The sequence below is a fragment of the Myotis davidii genome, unplaced genomic scaffold, assembly GCF_000327345.1.
Source record: "Myotis davidii unplaced genomic scaffold, ASM32734v1 scaffold3669, whole genome shotgun sequence".
Classification (NCBI taxonomy): domain Eukaryota; kingdom Metazoa; phylum Chordata; class Mammalia; order Chiroptera; family Vespertilionidae; genus Myotis; species Myotis davidii.
This window is the reverse complement of record NW_006299511.1, coordinates 89,528-96,210: the sequence shown is the minus strand read 5'-3', so window position 1 is coordinate 96,210 and position 6,683 is coordinate 89,528. Positions and strand designations below refer to the sequence as shown.

Here is a 6,683-nt window from a genome sequence, read left to right as displayed (position 1 = left end):
TCATGCATGTCCACATCCTCCCCAACACTTGCTATCCTGTAACTTTTGGCTCTAGCCTCCAAGGTGACCTGGGTCCCACCAAAGCATTGCTCTCTAGAGCAACAATCTATGCTTTTTTAATTCAGTTTTAAACGTGGAAGTTGTTTGAAATGTCTGCACAGACATCCCTATTGGTAAGTTCTCGCTGCTCAGGATCCGCTGTGACACAGCTTACAGGGCTAAGTCTGTCCCAGGCCAACCTCACCCGCTGCTGCCTGGTCCTGTCTGGTACTGGGGAGGGCCCAGGGCAGGGCGCTGAGGGCACCAGCCAACCCTCTTCGGGGCTGGCCACAGGTTGCATTGGGCTTTGGGAGCCGAGGGAGGAAGAGCGAGGGTCAGGAGCAGCTTTGGGGCCATGCCTGTAGTGGTGACTGTGCTGCTCCCATCAGGCCGAAGTGAGCGGTGCCCTGGGGGAGGCGGGGGGCCTTCTCTGAAGGAAGCCTTGGGAGCTCAGGAGCCCCTGAGTGCCCGTCTGTGGGCTCCACTGCGCCCACGGTCCTGGCTTCTACACCTCAGAAGGCAAAGGTCTGATTAGCAAAAATGAAAACTTTAGAGAGGTGACGTGGGCTCCACCTCAGAGTGGCTCAGTCACGGTTCACGGTCCCACATGGGACTGCAGACACCAGTGGGTGTGGGCAGCGGCCACGTGGCCCCGGCTTGGCCCTGTGACAGGGCCTGAGTGCAGGGAGGAGCCGGAGCTTCTTTGGGAGAGAAAGTCCACGGGGCTGAAGGCTCCCTCTTCAAACACTGATCGCTGGTCACGGTCTGGCCCACCACTCCCATCCACCGGCCCTCCTCATGGAGTAAATGGCGCCAGGCGAGGCCTCTTCTTGGCCATCCCCATGGACCCGTTGGCTCTCCTGAGTCGGTGGGGGCACATTGTGGGGCTCCGCACAGGGCAGTGCAGTCACAGCTACAACCCTGAGGCCAGGCTCTGGGCTCGAGGCTGGGGTACCCAGTGTCGCAGCCCCCTGATCTGTAGCCCCCTTATCCACACCCCCCAACCACAGCCCCGGGATCTGCAGCCCACAGGTGATCTGCAGTCCCCCACCATCTGCAGCCCCTCTGATCCACAGCCCCCCTGGTCCACAGTCCCCCTAATCTGTAGCCACCCCAATATGTTGCCCACTTGATCTGCAGCACCCTTATCTGCAGCTCACCCCAATCTGCAGTCCCCCCATCCACAACCCCCCTGATCTGCAGCCCCTGTGCAGTGATTCTGGGCTCATTGTGAATGCGTCCTTATTCAGGCCCAAGGGTGTGCTGGTGCTCCGGGGCTGGCGAGGCTGGGAGCCTGTGGCTGCTCTGGTCCCTGCTGTTTGGTCTTCCCCTTACAGCATCCAGGTTAATTTGCATAGTTCTCTATCATATATATAGATTAACCATATTAATGCTGTCAGTGAACTGTATAATGTTTTGAAATATTAACAAATTAATTAAATTTACCATCATCATCATCATATTTTATCTTTTCAACAGGTGAACTACTATTTATAAACTGCCAATGGCTTTTCTTTTCTACATTTTAAGAAAATTTTCAATCCTAGCTAGAGTGATAATACTGGATTTAGGTAAAAATTACCACTTGGAAGTGGTGATTAATAAGTAGAAAACTAAAAGAAGCTAAACATACTCATTAAGAAGAAATTATTTATTATTATTAATAAACTTATATATCAGAGTGATTTAATTCTCATAAATAGCTGATTGCATTGATTTTGTAAAGCAAATGATGTAAAACTCTAAGATAATTTATGTAATTAGTGAATATAAGTAAACCACTTCCCCATCATTCAAAAAGAAATAAACAGGTTAACATTAAATCTAGATGATGATAGCTAGAATAATAAATAATTAAAATAAATGTGTAGACTATTGATTTACTGTGTTTTTCCCTACAATTATATGTCTACCTAAAAAATTTTATATGCTTGAATTGGGCATTGATCTTCTCATTAGTCTAACCCCAAAGTGTGAAACATCGTGATTGCACTCATACCTGACTGAATATAAAAATAAGTAACCCACAATACGAGTACCTATGCCTCTTAGAGCAGTGTTTTATTGGTTCTCATTATCAACATGTCTTGTCCTCATTCCCTTACCCGTAATATGTCAGGGGTTTAACTAGATGTCTCTTAACCTATTTAGAATTCTCTGCAGTTTGACTCAGGTAATATATAACCTTCTTTACTCTAACAGGTTATATGGAGATATGATGGCAAAAAACCAGATACCTTAGGGCCAAATACCCGGCTCTATAAATGGATCCCCCAGAATGACCTTCTTGGTAAGATTCTGGAAAACCCTGAAATCAGAATCAAGTCAACCAGAATGATAAACAGTTCACTAGGATAGAAATGTATTGGACATTTCTTACTGAAAACCTCAAAAATAAAAATGAACTTCCCTATATTCCTTTCCCAGTCCTAGGGGGAAAGGATAAGCCACTTTGTCTGGTGAGTCATGCTCTTGAGCAGGGGTCCTCAAACTTTTGAAACAGGGGGCCAGTTCACTGTCCCTCAGACCGTTGGAGGGCTGGACTATAGTTTAAAAAAAAACTATGAAAAAATTCCTATGCATACTGCACATATCTTATTTTGAAGTAAAAAAACGAAACGGGAACAAATACAATATATTTGCATGTGGCCCACGGGCCATAGTTTGAGGACCCCTGGGATAAGCTGTAACAGTTGGCATCTTATCTTACATAGTCACATTCCTTATGGCCACAAACAAAAGAGCTTTAGTTCATGCGTAATTCCTCTCAGAGAGAATAGCTCAACACTTTCCCAATGATCACTCTGCCTCCTAGTTCTCTCCTTACACCAATGGTTTAATCCACAGTAAGGGTATACAGGTGCCCCTGAAAAATATCAGCTCTTCTCTTATTACCAGTGACTCTCCATTATCCATTGGGAAAAAAATTAACATCTCTTTCTGAAGTAAGAACATATTTCATTATAATGTGTAGCTTTTCCTTCCTCTGATCCCGGTGCCACCACCATCCCATTGTCTGTTGCCTTGACATCTACATATCACACTCTGTGACTTCACTATTTTATTAAGAGAATATATTTCAACATGCACCACCACTTTTTTTTTAGCATACACTTTTTAAAATCCAGAATATTATCTTTCCATTTGTCCACTGGCAACTTGTATTCATTTCAAGTCAAAAGAAACACACTGATCTTCTATAAGCCTTCACTGTCTCTCCAGCAGACTTATGCTTCTCTTCCTATGAGTTCTGAGAGACATTTTAATATAGCCTGAAGTGTAGCCCAATCTGTTGATAAATATATTGTCTCTGTCTGTGCCTTTATTGCCCAACTCTCATTTTATTTCCAAGATTTATAATTTATAATTTGCTGAAATTCACCCAATCCTAGGTCATCCAAAAACCAAAGCCTTTATAACTCATGGTGGAACCAATGGCATCTATGAGGCGATCTACCATGGGATCCCTATGGTGGGCCTTCCAATGTTTGGGGATCAACCTGAGAACATTGCTCACATGAAGACCAAGGGAGCAGCTGTCAGATTGGACTTCAATACCATGTCTAGTGCAGATTTTCTCAATGCATTGAAGACTGTCATTAATGACCCTTCGTAAGTATCACATATTTTTTATAGATAGTATTTATACATAGATTATTTTATCAATAGTGCATCTCAATTTTCATCCCAATTTCATGTAAACATTATTAACATGAGTTAACCCATCCTAATCTACTTTTATTTTCGACCACACATTTACTCAAAGTTGCATTTTAATCCCATGTATTTAATGGGGAGCCATCTAATGCAACAATTTTCTCCTCCAAGAATATAAAGTTATGTAGGTAATTATAAGGACACATTTTTTAAAAATATGATCAAATACATAGAAGGAAGAGTGATATACTAGAATAAAAATAATATATTCTTTATCTAAATAAATTCAATATCTAAAATTTCTGAAACTATAAATATCTTTATTCTCAAAAACTTATTTTATTATAATCATTTTAACAGATTTTATGAGATATTATTTACATACCATAAAATTCACATGTTGAAATTACATAATTCAAATATATGTAGTATGCTTACAAAGCTATGAAACTATCACCATAATATAAACTTAGGGCATTTTTGTCATCCCAAAAAGACATATCATATGCCTTAGAAGTCACTTCCCATCTCCCTCATCCAAGCAACCATTGATCAACTTATTGTCTTTATACATTTGTCCTTCTGGACGCTTCATAATAACAGAATCATACAATATATGATCTTTTGGAACTGGCTTCTTTCACATGGCACAATGTTTTTTTGTGTATATTCTTTAAATATATTTTTATTGGTTTCAGAAAAGAAGGGAGAGGGAGAGAGAGAGAGAAACATCCTATATAATAAAAGGCTAATATGCAAATAGACGGAACAGTGGAACCACCGGTCGCTATGATGTGCACTGACCACCAAGGACAGACATTCGACGCAGGAGCTGCCCCCTGGTGGTCAGTGTGCTCCCCCTGTTTGCCAACCTTACAGCTGGTGAGCGCAGCAGCAGTGGTAGGAGCCTCTCCCACCTCTGCAGCAGCACCTAGGATGTCTATCAACTAGCTTAGGCCTGCACCACGTGGGGAGTGGAACTAAGCCAACAGTCGGACATCGCCCAAGGGCTCCCATACTGAGAGAGATTATGCAGGCCTGGCTAAGGGACCCCCGCCAAACTGCATAAATTTTGTGCACCAGGCCTCTAGTTAATAATGAGAGAGAATCATTGATCAGCTGCCTCTTGCACACCCCACACTGGGGATCGAGCCAGCAACCTGGGCATGTGCCCTGACTCAGAATCAAATGGTGACCTCCTGGATCATGGGTCAAGGCTCAACCAATTAGCCACGTTGACCTGTCAATAAAAATATTTTTTAATTAAAAAAATACAACTTTGAATGGGAATGATTGGCTTAAGGGAATTAACTTTCTTTCAATGTTGGTATCTTTGTGTTTCTCCTTTAGATATAAGGAGAATACTATGAAGTTATCAAGAATTCATCATGACCAACTAGTGAAACCTCTAGATCGAGTAAAAGAGAGTAGTTGTTTCAGAGCCCTGAAGCTGATATGCCTCGTAGATGGGACTCCTCCACTTCATTCCAGCAAGAAGTCGCGATGTAAGGGTCACTATCTCCTGTGAAGACCTTACTTTTCACAATTTAGCTTCTCAGATCCAAATTTGTTTTCAAGTGACTACCTAGTTAAGAGTTATAAATATGTCATGCCAAACATAAAAACTTATAAAAAGTCAACCAAAAATAAAGCCATATGAATATATTTTTAAATTTGTTATTCTAATTGCAAAGTTATACCAAAATATTAGCTTAATTATGTTTCAAATATTACACATGAACACAAGGACATCAAGTAGTCTATTCACATATTAATATTATTTTGCAAATACTCATAATACTTTAATATTATTTGGGTGCAAAAATCTGTAGTTTTATCTTTTGCTAAACAAAACTATTCAAAAGTTAGACTTGTGCAAAATAATTCATCTTTCTATTTCATTTTGGGAGACCACCAATGCTCCTTTGTTTTACTGTACATCCAGCCTCAGCATCACTTCTTACCTATAGACATGGAAGTCATTTGCTTTCATCCAGCAAGGTAAATTATCATCAAAACTTATATGGATTGAAAAATATGACAACAGCTAATTGCTTCCTATTGTACACTGAGCTATATATGAAAGACTTTGGTTTCAGTAGCTAATTCTATTTACCTCACTGCCCCCTAAAAAGATTCACCAGGTTTTTTCACTCTCGTTTTAGTCTTTGATAATGGGTATATGCTTCCAATTATAAGTTTGATAATGTAGAATCCATTCTGTAAAGGGACTTACTGAATTTTCATTCTCTCCAAATATATGTGTACATATATATGCCCACGTCTTATAAAACAAGGCACAGAATCACTTAGCTACTTACAGACACAGTGAACAATAAAATGTGTTTGTTGAAGGCAGTTGAAATAGTGATTATTTCATACTAGGGGCCCAGTGCACGAATTACTGCACCTTGAAAGGAGCTGTGGGCTGCAAGGCTCCAGTGAGCACAGGCGCGAGTATCAGCCCATCCTCCATGCCCCGGCCTGGTCCCTCCAGCCAAAGCCCCCAGTCTGCTTTCTGAAGTAGCCCCGCTCTTACCACCCTGCTCCCAAGTGCTGACAGCGTGGAGTGATCGGGGCCAGTGCAAGGTACCAGCAGCAGGTGTAAGGACCAGATGGGACCGCAGCACATGGGAGCAAAGAATTTTCCATAACCACTAGAGGCTCGCCCCGATGGCAGCAACCAATGCCCTGCCTTGGTCTGGTGCCTACACTAAGCTGCTACACCATCCCATAGTGGCCAATGCCCTTTTGATCTATTTGCATGTTATTCTTTTATTATATAGGAATAGAGGCCCGGTGCACAAAAATTTGTCCACTTGGAGGGAGGGAGGGGTCCCTCAGCCTGGCCTGTGCCCTCTTGTAGTCTGGGACCCCTCAGGAGATAACGACCTGCTGGCTTAGGCCTGCTCCTGGGTGGCAGAGGGCAGGCCCAATTCCTAGATGCAGCCCCTGGTCGGGCTCAGAGCAGGGCCGATTAGGGCGGT

The 6,683-nt window shown here is 42.4% G+C and overlaps 1 long non-coding RNA gene across 1 annotated transcript; it reads left to right on the top strand.

Moving 5' to 3' along the window:
• Positions 1-2,230: 2,230 nt before the first annotated feature.
• Positions 2,231-5,113, top strand: LOC107184891. The gene is made up of 3 exons (XR_001515789.1): positions 2,231-2,329; positions 3,432-3,651; positions 5,047-5,113. It is a non-coding gene; the product is annotated as an uncharacterized LOC107184891 (long non-coding RNA).
• The last annotated feature ends 1,570 nt before the right edge of the window (positions 5,114-6,683 follow it).